At 39.8% G+C, this 15,888-nt stretch overlaps 1 protein-coding gene across 3 annotated transcripts in view; it reads left to right on the top strand.

Moving 5' to 3' along the window:
* The window catches only part of LOC116273548 (ERC protein 2-like), a 135,696-nt gene that overhangs the window by 69,379 nt on the left and 50,429 nt on the right, over positions 1–15,888 (top strand). The gene's annotated exons all lie outside the window — the stretch shown is intronic.

The raw sequence follows: 15,888 nt of genomic DNA, 5'->3' as shown, positions 1-15,888 counted from the left end.
CAGTCATATATTAGGTTTCCTCCTTGGAGATAGGAGAAGTTAGATAATTTCAATATGTACTCATAGTTCATCTTTTTAATTGGCCAAAAGAAAAATCAATAATTATTCCAGAGTAGGAAATACAAGGAAGTACCTTGCATAGGGCATGGCACATGGGGACTCGTTAGTCAATATCAGTGTTTTTTTTTTTTTCTCTCTGTGTCCTAGACATGCCTTCTGGTGTCACTGAAGGCCCTTTACATTGATGCCTGATTTGGAGCATTCACTGAATAGTGAGACAATAGTAGGTGGGCCCAGAACTTTTTTTTTTGTTTGAGATGGAGTCTCCCTCTGTCACCCAGGCTGGAGAGCAGTGGCGTGAACTTGGCTCACTGTAAGCTCCACCTCCAGGGTTCATGCCATTCTCCTGCCTCAGCCTCCCATGTAGCTGGGACTACAGGTGCCTGCCACCAGGCCCGGCTAATTTTTTTTCTATTTTTAGTAGAGACGCGGTTTCACCATGTTAGCCAGGATGGTCTCAATCTCTTGACCTCGTGATCCGCCTACCTCGGCCTCCCAAAGTGTTGGGATTACAGGTGTGAGCCACTGCACCCAGCCAGGTGGGCCCAGAACTTTAAAGAGGACCTGACGCTAGGGGTCACCTTGCTATGGTGTATTCTGTAAAAGAAGAATAATAATTGCATCTGCTTCAGAGTAGTTGTGAGACTTAAAGAGTCAAAGCATATAAATAACTTAGAATTGACTATGCCCAAAATAAGCGTTCATGACTAACGGTTGTTATAACAAGGAAAAGGTAAATGAAACATTAAAAACGATTTGTCTACTATATGCAGAGGTATTTCTACAGTTCTAATCTGATATGCAATGAGCATCAAAGTTTTTATCTTTTCTATATATAGTAATTTCTTCTTTTCTAAGGGCACATCTAGTTATGGAAATTAATGTCTTGTTTTGGCCCATGAACTTTTGTAGAGCAATATTTTCATAATGGGCCTTGATAACTACCTCATAGCCCTATTCATAAAAGATAGCGTGGTCTGGAATTGCTTAGTTGCATTCCTGACCACCCGAAATAAAGGATAGCATTTGAAATGCAGTAAAAAGTAATCACGATTACTTTTGATGAAAATGTCTCTGGTTAAGGTTAATAGAGAGTAAACCTCCCACTTCTCTGGATTGTTAAGCAGACGTGCTCAGATGTAGTAATTACTGCCTTCTGAAAACAAAACTTTCTGGAGGCACTTGACTTTTTTAATATTGTTATTGTTTTGAGCATTTCTCGTTTACAAGTTAGCCTGTTAAGCCTTTAAGTGTCAGTCAACCGGGATTTAGCCTGGCTGGTTGGTGGTTGTGGCAATGGCACCTGTTAATTTTTATTTATTCTACACAAGCATTTGGTAACAACTGGATACACTGGCTTCATGATTTCAACCAACCCAATAGGTATTATATCCAGAAAAATATAATGTAGTGTATTGCCTACAACAATAACAGCTAGTGGATCAGGCTTCAAAGAAGAGCACCAAGAGATTCAACTAGTTGGTATGAAAGTTGGTAAAAAAGTTGAATGAAGATAGAGTGATTATGTTTTTTATTGTTCAAACCAGAACACAAAAGGCATAGACAAAATCTGCGTCACCTCAGTCAAACCTAGATACATAGCACAGTACGAAACATTTTACAAATCCAGTCTTCTTTATTTCATAAGTTTATAGTTTTCCGACAGAAATTGCAAACTCAAATGCTTTCAGAGTCTAGGCTTTTAACATAAGAAACAGGCTTGTGTGTAGGAAAAATAACGATGTCTGGTTCTTTCTGCCTATTTTTTATGGTTTATTTTTGGTAGAGATGTGTCAGTTAGCAATTGCCATAATAATGCTGTGCTGTGCAACAAATCACCCCAAAACCCAGTGGCTTTATAGTACCAATAGTTTATTCTTACAGATTTGCAGGTTGACTAACTGGCCCAGCTGCTCTAAGGTGGGTTTGACTGGGCACTTCTTCTACTCACTGCACGTCTGTGGTGGTGTCTGGGGCAGCTCTGTTACACGTGTTCATTCTGAGGCCGAACAGGTGTGAGCAACCCAGGGAAAACTCTTCTAGTGACAGTTGCTGAGGCACAAGAGAATAAGCAAAACATGCTAGGCCTCACAAGGCCTAGTCTTGAACTGATATTGTGATTTTCACCCTTTGCATTGGCCCAAAGCAAAGCACATAGCCAAGCCACAGATTGGAAAAGTACACTCTACTCACAAAGACAAAAATGTATGGGAGTAGATACGAGGAGAGGTGAAGAATTGGGGCCAATTATTCAGTCTATCAAAAGAGACAAGCCCTGGAGAAGTATTTCTCTATTATAAGAAAAATAGCATATGCCTAATGAAAAAGTTCAGCTGTGGGTGGCCTTAGTGTGTGGATATACTTGAGGGTGGTGGGGAGCTGTAGGGAACTCAAGAACCCTTACTCATCTAAGGGAGTAGTGGCCACTACGCTCTGGTTGAACACTGCTGTAAAGGTGGGCCTAGGGTGGTGGGTGGGACCCCCGATTGTCCAAGATAATCCATAAAATGGGAATTTGTATGTGAAATCTGTGGACTTTAGGAAGTTAGTTGAATTTTTAAACACTCTGGGATCCTGTGAAGCACATGTGCACATGAGTTGCCCACTGGCTTGTGGCCTCTGCTGCGTGGCTTGGCACTTTGATCCCTGTGGGTCTACATAGTGTAAATAAACTGACTAAGAATACACCCTAGTTAGCCGAACTTGACTCATTGGAAAGGTGGCAGTTTAGTATTTGTCCTGAGTCCTCATTTTGTTTGAAGATACTTGAATTATTGTTTCTTAAAGGAAACCATCCACAATCAACAGGAATAGGGAATGTTCTTGATTTAGCTTCTCAAATCATTTTTTGGAGCATTGACAAGGAGAACAGGAAGGGAAGGATGCAGAACTATGGAGTTGAACTAGCCAGTGTTCAAATACTGGCCCTTATTATTATTAGCTTAAGGCCTTGAGTATGGCAGAGAATCTCTCTGACCCTTACTTTTTTCATCTGTAAATGGGGATTGCAATCTTTACCTCCCTGGGTGGGTTAAATAAAATAAGGTTTGTGAAAGAACCTAGCACAGTACCTGACATATGTGGACTTCAGTTACTAGAGTTTTCTCCCAGAGAGACTGATAATGAGCTTTTAATCATAGAAGACAGTGACCATTGGGAGTATCAACCAACAAATTCTTTGCAACTATTTTACACTGATGAGTAATACAGATATAGAACACACACCAGTAAATGGAAATTCCCAATAAAGCATTAAAAAAACATTTTGGGCAATAAGGAGGAAAATTAAAACATTCTTCAAGTTAATGTTGAATTGTGTGTGAAAGGTGGATGTGAAAGAGCGTGATTTTCTTGTATAATTCTGCAGAGCTTTTCCCAGAACACAGATTATAGGGCATGATATTTATGTCTGACCTTGGGGCTTTGGGCTTCTGTGTGTCCCATCAGAGCCCACATGGAGGTTTTTCAACAAGGTGTCTTTCTGGAGATTCACACTAAATCGTCATTTCCAGAATGGGATGCTTTTTTTTTTTTTTTTTTTTTTTTTTTTTTAAAGCTCTACCTATTTCTCACTGAGTAAATATGCCAATTTGAAACCCCAGTGGATATCCTTGTAGATTTTGGCTGCATTTTTCCATGTGTAGCTTATCGAGTTAATAAACTAACTTTCTAAAAAATGCACAAGCCAATGTTTTATGCTCCTTTTCTGTTACATGTCTGCAGAATTCTCTTCAATTTATTGCCTGAAAACTAAAGTCTGTTCTTGTGTGCTTCCGTTTCCAAATTATAGGTTCCCAGGGAACCGTAAAGTTTCTTCTCTGCCCGTGGTTAAACCCAAGTGTGATCACTTTAAAAAGCAAATGAATGTTCTCATTTATTCTTGTCCTTTTAATAGAATTCTAAAAAAAAAAAAAAAAAAAAAAAAAAAAGGCTAGAAAGACAATTTTATTTTTTAATTTGTGTAACCCTGTACAGCCAATATCTTTTTTCGAAGGGGACTTCCTTTACTTTCCTCCTCCAATTAGAGTTGGAATCAGCTAACAGAGGAAGTGTAACAAACAACATCAACCTCAAAAATGCATAGCTTTCAGCAAAACATATAGTTCATTATGGAGTTCCCAAGGTTTGCTAAGTTGTTTCTTTGCAGAAGGTTGTGTATATCTTAAGCATCAACTTTTTAAGCTTCATATCTATATGTTCATCTCTCCAAATCACTAAGTTAAATTCATTTCTTTTTCAATTCCCTGAACTTAAAATTGTTACTTTGACTGTGATCTATGTTCATGTGTTATGGTACACTTACCTAAGTACTGCCATTAGAAGAAACCTGACCAGCAGAGTTAAGAGATTCATCATTGTCAAAATGAGTTTATTTAGTTCCTAGTTTTCCATGGCTGTTTGGTAGGCATGGTGTAGAGTGATTTAGGGAGGCTCCATTTCAGCCATCATTTTCAACATATGGAAAAGATGAGAAAGGTCATCCTAACCCAGGTTTAAAAAAGAATCCACATTTGTTTAAATTTTCATTAGAATTTAACATCATGATTTGTTTTAAGCACTGTGAAGTGTTTTATTTGTTTGTTTTACAGTTTTCTACCTTGATGGGTAGAGATTGGGAAGTTCCATTAAGTTATGGATGAATCTTATCACATTGTTGAAATGTGAACTGACCCTCATCTAATTTTTTCAGACTCTGTTCATGGTTTCAGACGAAGAGAAATACTCAAGTATTTGTTAGTCTGCAGAGGACAAGGAACGTTGACGAGTAGGACTGAGGGTCGGCACAGGAGTGCTTTCTTTCCTTGGGGATTTATTTTGACATTTGTTTTTCTTTCACACTATAATCCCCCACGAGCCAAAAAAACGACTTTTGTTGTAGCAGGCCCCTGTAGGCAGTCTCAGAAAATCTTATTTGACAATCAGTTTCAGGTAGCCTTGAGTTAAAGTCATTACTCTTTGTAGTAACTCATCGACTGTCAGGGGTGACAAGACATCCGGTGCAATGTATTTGGGAAGTAGCTATTTGTTAGAAATGTTCCAAGAAGCCAAGTGCAATCGGGTAAATAAAACTGTTATATGTGGAGTTTTTCTTCTTTCCTCCCAATAAAGTATGACTTGTTTTTCCAAATGTGCAGTAACTTGCATATTTCTTCTGAGAAACGTCTCCTGCTTTTTCCTGTGGATTTCTGACCTAATCCTCCACTTCATATAGCCCTTCTGTACAAACACAATATATTTCTATGGAAAAGAGAGGTTTACCCTTAATCAAGTGTTGCCTAATCTACCTACTAAATTACCCCCTGAAGACAGAGTGGGGTTCATTATTCTTTTCCAAAGGGTTTTCAGGTTTCACCCCATTAGTGGCTCTTTAACAGTCCTTGGCAAAGTGAATGTTTGTTTGCTGAAGGCTGAAGATCCTGCTGAATGAAATGCAACATATTTCTCAGATGTAATCATTGTTGTTATGGGGGTAGAGTTTGAAATGATAAACTTTGGGGTGGGGGATTTGGAAAAAGAAATCTTGCTTAAATGGTACAGTAATCTCTTATTTTGAGGGGGCTTTCTAAGGAAGCTCACACTATTTTTTAGATGTTATCCTATTTTGTGCCTTTTGGTCCCTGAAATAGAAATCAATAAGGGAAAAATCAATAAGTGTTCATCCTTTTGTGAGCTCCAGTGAAAACTAGAAGCAGACGTGGATCCTTTCCTAAAAGAAATGCCATGTTCCATTCTAAGGAGAGAGAAGGGCTAGGTTTGTAGAGTCTGTCTTGCCTCTGTTTATCCCTGACTCTGATCTATGGGCTTATTTTGAGGTGAAGCTTGGACTATAAACTGGAGACCCCATTTTTGTATGTTCATTAAAACCACTGCTGATGATTTGTTTAGTCAATAATAAAACAACAGCCCATCGAAGCCAGAGCCGTGTGTGCTTTCTAAATTGCTTTCATGGGGGTGATCTTCATGCTGGATCCTTTTTCTGGCCTTGAGGATTGGTAGGACCAGTTTATCTATCTTTATTTTATAGATGAGGAAACTGAGAGTCAGACAATTGTTCTGTGACTGGTCTGCAATTGTGAGTCTCATTGAAGATAAAGACTTAAGGAGGTACCAAAAGTTTGGGAGTTCTTCCTATGAAGATTGGACTAAGCCTCAGCTTTCGTACACTGAAAAAAAAAAAAAAAATGCTTCCTCAGGCAAAAGATTCTGAACCAGAATCATGCTTCAAAAACCACTGGGAAGCGAGACCTCTGAGGTGTGTGCTTGGGAGCATCTATATCTTCTTCTATTCCATTTCACTCCATAGCACGTGCAGTATCATTTTCAAAGTAAATACGGTGAAGGCATTACTGAAGAACCCATACATTGAAAGCAAGGGGACTGGGAGAAGAAAAAAATTCTGACAGCACACCTTCTTACTTTTTCCAAGGTAGAATTTATGTAATAACTCACACACAGGACTTGTGTAATCCCTAGGGTGCAATCTTGTTCAACATGCATCAAAAGGGCCAGTCTAGTTAAACCAGCTCTCCCTGGCCAGGATAATTACCTCAGGTTTACCCTGAGTTATCGCTACCAGAGGTTAGTCAGGGGGGCACCTGCAAATCACGGTGCATGACACGCTGACATCAATAACCTCTTTCCAATAGCTCAAATAGATGCTGGTATTTCAGCACATCGCTGCCCAAGGCAGAGATCTGGGCATGGTTAGCTTCTTAAAATGTTAACTTTGACTTATGGCTTGTCCAAAGCATTGCCAAGCTATATATTCAAACACTCCAGATTAAGGAAATGACAATCAATGACACAGGCAATGATTTAGATGGAAATCTTGCAAAAGGAAAATACAACTATTAAATCTGTTCCTATTCACTTAATCATCTCTCCTGTAATACACATTTGGGAAGTTGGTAACTTGAATTTATGACACTTTTAATTTCTTCTCTGCTATTACACTTTCCGTCTACATCTTATTTATGTTGCCTGGAAAAAGCCCTACAAGGTTTAAGCAATCATAAGTTTTTCTTACTAGAAAGGACCTTAGACTTCATTTAATACAAGTTCCTTGTTTTGCTGATGAAGGAAGTAGGGCCCAGCAAAGGGAAATGACCTGCCCATGATCCTAGAGGGAGTTATTGGTGGAGGGGAGACCAGATCCCAGGCCTTCTGCATCCTTGCCCAGTGCCATTTGTGCAGCCCACTGGTTCCATAAGGTATGACTACCTTTGGTAGGATTTGAATGGTTAAAATCTTCAAGCCTATACCTAAGGCTTATTCCCCTCAGCATTGGGTATTAGATTGAGCATCTAAAATTACATAAAATTACTTGGTTATTATGAATAAACTAAGCTTTATGTATATTTTATAACAGGATATTCTATCATTTCCTGTGCCTCTCTTATGTCTTTAAAACTAGGGTAACTAAAGAAGTAGTAAATCGGTGGTGGAGATAATTACTGTGAGAACAGACTGCAGAGTTTAGGACTCTTTAGATGATAAATAAAAATTAGTTTAAGTTATTTATATCTTTGCCACTTTTCTCCTTCCATAAAAGGATGTCACCCATAAAGAGAGTCAGAAAATCTCCTGTGATGGAAAACAAGTGTGGATATTTTGGAAAATTCAACCAAAAGAATGATAGCTGCTTTTTATTAAACAATGAGTTAGGCCAAGGATAATGTCTTCAGTTGTGTTCCCTGGGAAAATGAGACTCTGAGATGAACATGCAAGAAGTTTATTGAGAGTACTCTCAGAAAGGGAGGGAAGCAGGGTTAGGCACAGGGAAAAGCCAAATTGTAATGCTGCACCAAAGGCCTTAGCAGTCCCTGTCAGTTGCTCAGTAGCTGGGATAGCCATTTGGAGGGCTGTTGACCCCAACTGAGTCAACGGAGGTGGGCAATGCCAGGAGAAGGGTGTAATCTTAGACAAGGCAGCTCTCAGGGAAAGCACATCCCTGGCGCTTGGAGACAGTGTCTTGGTCCTAAGGGGTATCAGGGCAGTGCACCTACATCTACAGCAAACACCTGATGTGTCTGTTGCACATTCTTCATTGACACCCATGGCAGATACATGCCACTGATCCCAAGACAAGTCTTACCCACCCAGCTTCATAATTCTTTTCAACATAAGCAGCCATTAAAAAGCAATCATAGTTGGCCAAGTTGCTGTGTACACACAATGAATTGTTTAATTGTCCCAACAAACTAATGAAGATGTTACTATCTTTGAAACCATTTTACAGAAAAGAAGATTGAAACTTGGTGATATTAAACAAGAGAAAGAGACGATGCTGTTTCTCAGGTCTCAGTCATAAACTGGACACCTTTCTCTCTCCTGAGTGGGGCTGTTTCTTTGCTTGACTTTTATTGGGCACAGTAACTGTATCAACAGTGAAGATGCTGGTCAGGACCCTCCAAAAACAGATAGAAAAATTAGGTGGCATAAACTTGGGTAATGGAGCTTTGCATGGATTTTATGGAAAGGGATTAAGCTTTCTTTTAAGTAGTGAGTTAGACTTAAATGCTTCTTAAAGGTGTACAAGACTCTGCCTTCAGTTCATCAAGCATTCCCAATGATGTGTTTTGAGGACTTTTTGTGTGCTAGGCACTGTGCAACCTACTGAGCTGTAACAAGTAAGACAAAATTCCTTACATTTGAATATCTCAAGATCTTTTCTTTTGACAAAAGATATCCTCCCCCCAGCATTTGATTTGCAGTAGCTTCTGAAAGTCAACCAGAACATGCATTACTGGGCTGCTGTGTGCTCTGAGACAGAAGAGCATTTGAAAGAGGTAACAACGAAGTTGTGGCTGCCGCTGGAGCCTTGGCTCTCGTGAGCCAGAACAGAAGCTTCTGGAAGGCCTTTTGGACCTCAGGTCATCCGTGGGTCTCTGAGCTTGAGTGGGTGAGAGATGACCGTATCAAGCAGGAAGTGAGGGGATCTGGTTTTTAGTTTAGACTCAAGTGATTTTTTTTTTTTTCTCTAAGCCTCAGTTTTCTCATCTACAAAAGAGAGGCTTGTATTGAAGTAAGGTCCTTTCAACTCTGAAATCCTGGTGTCTGGGGACTAATTGAAGGGTGCATATATGTGGTGATTTAAAAGTACCTTCCAAGGGGGAGGCTCATGGGCCAACTGGAGAGGCTGCTGCCAAAAATAGAACATGCAGGTCAGGAGCAGGGATGTCCTCCTGTTGGGAATCTAGGGAAGTCAGTCTTCTTGGCACCATCCTGGTAATATAGAATACCTGGCTTTAAATGTAAGTCACTCTAAGAACTCTCTCTGTTTTCTATCTGGAGTGTGGGGTCTGCCATTTTGAGACTTTCATAGTGTGCACCAACACGTTTTGTTTTCTTTAGAGCAATCAGTTATAATAATACATCCACCAGTTGTTACTTTTTTGGTGTAAGACAGATTAGAACTCTGACAGTCGGGACACAAGATACACAGTGCAGGAATTTCTCAGAATTGAGCCACCTGGCTTACAGACATTTCTCAAGGGAAGGAACTATGTGGCTTTAAAATGTAATTGTTTGTGAAGTAGATTATTGTTTTAATAAGCCACTATGTCAGCAGGGGCTATTTTTCTCCTAATTGTTCAGGTCATAGCGAGCTGTGGGAAAATAGAATAGAGACCAATTTGACTAAAAGAGGGTTGATATTATCTAGATTCACATTTCACAAAACATGTTTATCAGAGTGATGGTTCTATGGAATACTACAAGGAAAAGGGGTTTCATTTGTCAAATGCCTCTGGAAAATAATATATACTCTTTTACTTTAAGAGTACTGTGCATATTAACATGTTAAAGACTCTGAGAAGTCCTGCAGTCAAAAGAAATGTTTGATATTCTTCAATCTAAAATTTCTCTAAATCACTTGACAAAAGGAGCCCTTTTCTTTCCCACTCGAGCATTTATTAACAATGCAAAGTATTAGCATTTTATGGAACTTGGGCAAATGCTGATTTAGGCAATTCTTGCTGATGATAACAGACATATGCAATTACTTCTTCGATTAGAGTTTGAGTTTGGACAAATTCTGCAGTAATACTTTATTAAGCATAATATTGTCTTTGCTGAATCAGAATTCACCTGGATTGCCCCTGCCACTTTGTTGAAAAACAGCTCTGTTATAATGACTGGCCAAGAAAATTCTAATTCTGATGTACTTTTAAAGAATTGTACCTCATTAAGAAAGCTGATATAAAGCAAACTGAAAAATGTTTATGAAAGGTACAGTAATATTTTCATCTATTATTTCTTGATCCTGGAATCTACATTGATTTCTAATTACAAGCTCACATTATGCTATACTCCAAATCCAAATTTGATAAATTTTTTTTAAAAATTGATGAATGTTTTGGGGGAAGATGTAGACATTTTTCCAGGTTTAAAAGATAAAATTGAATTTTTTAAGTATCCATTGTTAATTGTCACTTGGATGCAATTTTACCTCTTTTTTCTGCTAAGGCAGTATGGAATATAGTGCTCTGGGCTCATGTTATGCTGTCCAAGTCAATTATATGGGTTGAAAATGAAGCACAGAGCGTCCCTGTGTCATTACCAGCAGACTTGTTTTTATTTTGATTGTACTTTTTTGGCTGTGAAAGGATCCTTATAAGAAATCAGAAAACCGCACATTTAAAAATGTTAACAGTTAAACAATATGACCTTAAGTGTACGTCTCCTAGATGCCCGGGTCTGTTCAGAAATGGGCCCATGATTTCTGAATGAACCGCACCTCTCTTAACCTGACTTAATGACGGCTTTACCTTTTACTCATCTTGCAAGGTTATTTTCCTCCTAGTTGAAATGAGGAATTAAGGTCATTCTTGACTATTGCTTGGTTCACCAGAATAAAGTTTCACTTCATGGGAATTACCACACGTACGTTAGAGTCCAGTGGTTGAGACCAGGGTAGTAGTTAGAATGAGATCATAGTTAGATATGAAGTCTGGGAGATAGATGGCAGTTGGGCGAGGACATTCTTTTCTGTAATGCTTTTAATTCTCGAAGCTTATTATTTCGCATATAAAAATAAGGACATAGCTCTATATTTTAAATGCTTCTGAAAAGAACGTTTTGATCTATTCATTCATTCCACATCCATCATGTTAGGCTCTGAACAAACCTCTTGGCTTTTCGAGGCTAGGTTCTTCTCTCTCATGCCCTGTCTAATGGACAGACAGAACCATGAAGACATAATCATAAGACATACTAGGAAATGTGGGCGTAGGGCTTTTTGGTAGATTGGACTAAGCAGCACTACGAGTTTAAAAGATGAACCTTCTAAGTAAAGGCAGCTTGAGTTTTTCCACCCAAGTCAGCTCCTACAGCATTGCTGGGGCTCCCTGCATGTGTTTCTAGGCTAAGGGCTGGGCCTCTATCCCTGGTTCTGATGACTTCTTCTTCCCATCATTTATGAGTCAGTAAATATAATCTCATGTACCCAAACGTAAGCCACCCTGAATACAAACTCATCTACTATTTCTCAAAGAGAAATTTTCAAGTTTCAATATAGAAACTTACAGAGATATAGATAAAATAGTCAAGGTATCTACTTATGATATTTATATTATCAATTTAGTTACATTCAAAATCACTTATTACACAACATGTGATCTTTTTTACTCTTGTATTTCATGGAACAATGTCACTTGAACTCTTCATAAGCCTCCTCTGCCTAACAGTGACTCCCTGGAGGTGCTTTTCCATTATGTGGTGCAGCCTTCCCTGCACTTTATCTTCCCCTCTGAGAGGTCTGACCCCCGTACCTTAGGAACCCATGTGTGACCCACTAGCTGGAGTCTTGCACAAAGCCACAGCCATCTACTCACAGATCATTAGCTTGTTTTACAGGTTTTGACTAGGTGTGAGTATTTTTTTATCTTTTTACCAGGCCGGGCTGTAATTGCTTTTTTTGTTTTATTTTGTTTTTGAGACAAAGTCTCACTCTGTCACCCAGGCTAAAGTGCAGTAGTGCGATCTTGGCTCACTGCAACCTCCACCTCCTGGGTTCAAGTGATTCTCCTGTCTCAGACTCCCCAAGTAACTGGGATTAGAGGCCTGAGCCTGGATCATCTACTAACTGGCTCATTTTTGTATTTTTAGTAGAGATAAGGTTTCACCACGTTGGCCAGGCTGGTCTCAACCTCTTGACAAAAAGTGATCTACCTGCCTTGGCCTCCCAAAATGCTGGAATTACAGGCATGAGCCACTGCGCCCTGCCTGTGGTTGCTTTTCTAAGGGATGTTTTTACCACGTGGGTTAAGATCGTTGACTTCTACATTGACTCCTGATGCTGTCACTTACTAGCTGTGTGTTGTGCAACAAGGTTGTTAAGTTTCAGATGATGGCAGTACTTGCCTCCTAGTGTTGTGTGGTCATTTAGAAAACAGCATCTGGCACAGAGTAAATGCAGGTTGATGCCATGATGATGTTGCTAGGATGCTGATGATGTCATGTTATTGTTCAGCATTTACACTGGTGAGGGCTCTATAAAGACCTTACTTACCATAGCCTATAGCGCCCTGTGCCCTCGCTCTCTTTGGGACCCCCTGTTGTCTTCCCATCATTTCCCTCACTGACTGCTCCAGCACTCCAGTCTCCAAACCCTCCCTGCCCTTGGAACAAGCTGGTCCCTTGGCTAGAAGGTTCTTTCTTCAGGCATGTGTGTGAGTTACTCATTTCATGTAGGTTTCTGCTCCCATGTCATTTTCTCAGAGAGGCTTTCTCTGAATGCTCTAATTGATAGTTCTTGTCTTTCTTTATGTTTCTGTCTTTATCTTTCTTCATCATTTATATCACAGCCTAAAATAATAATGTACAGTTATTTGTAGACTTGTTTATCTGTCTTTCCCATGAGCACACAGGCACTTTGTCCATCGTCCCTTCTACTAGAATGTAGGACTAACGTGTCCAAAGCAGAGTTGGCCCATGGTAGATATTCAATAAATACTTTTTGACTAACTGAATAAATGAATTATTATAAGTGAGCAGAGTTGCAAATAAGCTTCCATAGCAGCTCTGAGGATTGGTAGTGGCTCCTCAGCATGCAGGAGAGAAGGGCTGAGGCTGTGTCTGTGAGGGAAGAGAAGAGTGCCAACGCCAATCAGCCCGTGCCGGGGACTCGGCAGAGAGCAGGAGTGTGTGTTCTGCCTGAGGCTCAATGGAGACCTCCTTCAAAGTGAGGACCTATGTCTTTTCAGTGTCTGATAGGTAATAAGGTAGTAATTATTAATTATTCATAAAAGTGGGATACATGAGTAACTGAATAATCAGATAGGCCAACCATGAATAAAGAATGCACCATCTAGATTTTGTCGTGAAGTTTGTTTGAACAGAGATTCCTCTAAGAGGCCTTCTTGTTGGCATTTGAAGATGTGTGTTATTGTTGATCTACCCTAGCTGTTTTTCATTTCTCCGTGAAGCTGCAGAGGGCACCTTTCTCATTAGAAGCTGCTTGGAATAGCTGTCTGGAGAGCAGGGAGGGCAGCGTAACAAAGGGGCCAGAGGAAACCTAATTTCCACCCTGCCCTCAGAGCAATAGCCTTGTGTGGCGGGCACCCTGTATGCACACATCTGGGGCACATGGCCTGCTGACTGGAAAAATGTTCAGAAAGATGCCAAAATGAGCCATCTGGTTCTCAGAGCAACTTTTTCTTTGTATTTTGGTTCTCTAAGTGAAGCCATACTTTTTCTGAGTGTTTAGGTCTTGACCAATAGAAGTTATGTAAGCAAGGAATTTTCTCACTAGCCAAGAGTTTGTTCATTGTCTAATTGACAGATGGATGGAGTAATTGAGCTATTCAGCAAATGCGCCGTGGTCACCTGCTGTGTGCTGGGCTCCATGCAGGGAACACTAAACCTGTGTAAGCACTAGGACTACATCACAGCCACCATCTTCAATAGTCTAGTTTTTGGCACTCACATTACAAATGAATGTTTTCCTTCTCAGCTATCACCCTGTGGAACTCGTATTCACTTCCCAGCATGGCGACTATTACTCAAAAGCTTTCTGGAACTCCTCTGGCCACCTTGAAAGCCATGCAAGAGATCTTACTCTTTTGTAATCACAACATGTTCTTACCTAAAACCAGCATTTCCTATTTTGATCAGCAGCTTTATTCTCCAGACTTGGTTCTAAAAAACATGTGGCTATAAAGTTATGCTTCTGGCAGGGTGCTGTGCCTAACTTTAAAGATGGTTCCAAAGCTGTCTCCCAAAATGTCATGGAGTAAAGGCTACATCTTTGGAGTAGGTCACAGCCTCCGAGGTCACTGCTTAGAATGGGGATGGTGTGCACAGAGATGGGAACAGTCTGGCATGTTTTGTAACTTTATCTTTTTTTTCCCCAGACCGCATGATTTTTTTATTTGAAATGAAGCAAGCTAATTTTTAAGCATCATATAAATAATACACTGATTGGATTTTGAATTTTTCAAATGGCTCCTTCTATACTGCAAAAAATTCAGTCATTTGTAACCACACAAAAACTTCATATTGCCAAAATTATGTAGACATTGTGGCTGATGTTGATTCCTTGGAGGCCTAAATTATCCAGAAATTTCCTGAGTTCTTCCCAATTTTATTTATTTGTCTATATCTGGATTTTGTTTCTTTCCAGTTCCTCATTTCAGCAGGGAGGCTGCATATCAGTGGCCATCTCCTTTCATTCTTCAATCTAGAGTTACATACGCCTGGAATCCATTCCTTCTTCTACAACTTCACAGCTGTGTGATTTTCAGATTGCTTACTCTTGATGTGCCTCAGTTTTCTTATCTTTAAAACAGGGATAAGACGACTAGCTACCTCATCAGTTTGTATGAATCAATGACCTCTCAATGTAAAGTCATTATCACAGTTCTTTGTGCATGGGAGTGTACTCTGGAAATGGCAGTCACAATTACTTTTGTCATCATTATCATTACTACACTTAGCATTGACCAAATATTCAGTCATATTCTGATATGTTTTGTGGAGGTCATTGCTAATTTCAGGTTTTCTGTTAAACTCGAAATTCCTAGGGTTAAACTGTATTGAAGATTTGCATGCCTGTTCGGATAGTTTAGCACTGATTGGGAGAAAAATGCGAGATTTATGTCTTTGTATACTTTTTCCCAGCATCATAAATTTTTAAAACTTTTCTTAATGTTTGGCAGCAAGCCATACCCTCATTGAGCACACATGCACATATGGTATATATGCATTTATATATATACACATACACACACACACACATATGTATATCCATTTTCAAATGGTTTTATTTTCTTGCCATGAAACATCATGGCCTCCTTAATTTTGCTTGCTAGAGTTAGATGGCTGTATTTTCCACCTCTAAATTAAACACCCGAAGAATTTTACACATAGGCACCAAAGTGGCCACTGACTTCACACAGACAGATACTTGAGACAGAAAGCCCTTTCTTCTTTGTGCTCACTGGTGTCTGGCTTCACCTGGTTGGGTAAAGTGAACTATGCGTAGGTTGAGCTAAATATGGCCTTGCATACCCACGCACTGGAGGTGGGCAAGGGGTTCCCGTAAATTGAGAGGCTGGACACCGTCTCCAGGCCGGAGGCCACAGGAGTGAGGTGACTGAGGAGGAAATGGCATGGCTCCTGTGGCCACGCGGTTTGCCTGCAGTTGGTTTGGGCCACATAGGGCTCTCCAAACGGACTTTGACGGCTACTTGGTTAATTTGATTGATGCTATGGGGAGGCAGGATCCCTGAAGAGTATTTATAAAGCCCTGCACATATAGGCTGCAAAGTCAGCCACAAAACCAAGCTAAACAAAAATTTTAGCTATGAAATAAATTTCAGAAACACT

Source organism: Papio anubis, unplaced genomic scaffold, assembly GCF_008728515.1.
Source record: "Papio anubis isolate 15944 unplaced genomic scaffold, Panubis1.0 scaffold86, whole genome shotgun sequence".
In the NCBI taxonomy this organism is placed as follows: domain Eukaryota; kingdom Metazoa; phylum Chordata; class Mammalia; order Primates; family Cercopithecidae; genus Papio; species Papio anubis.
The sequence above is the reverse complement of the archived record's forward strand: the minus strand, read 5'-3'. Positions and strand labels throughout refer to the sequence as shown.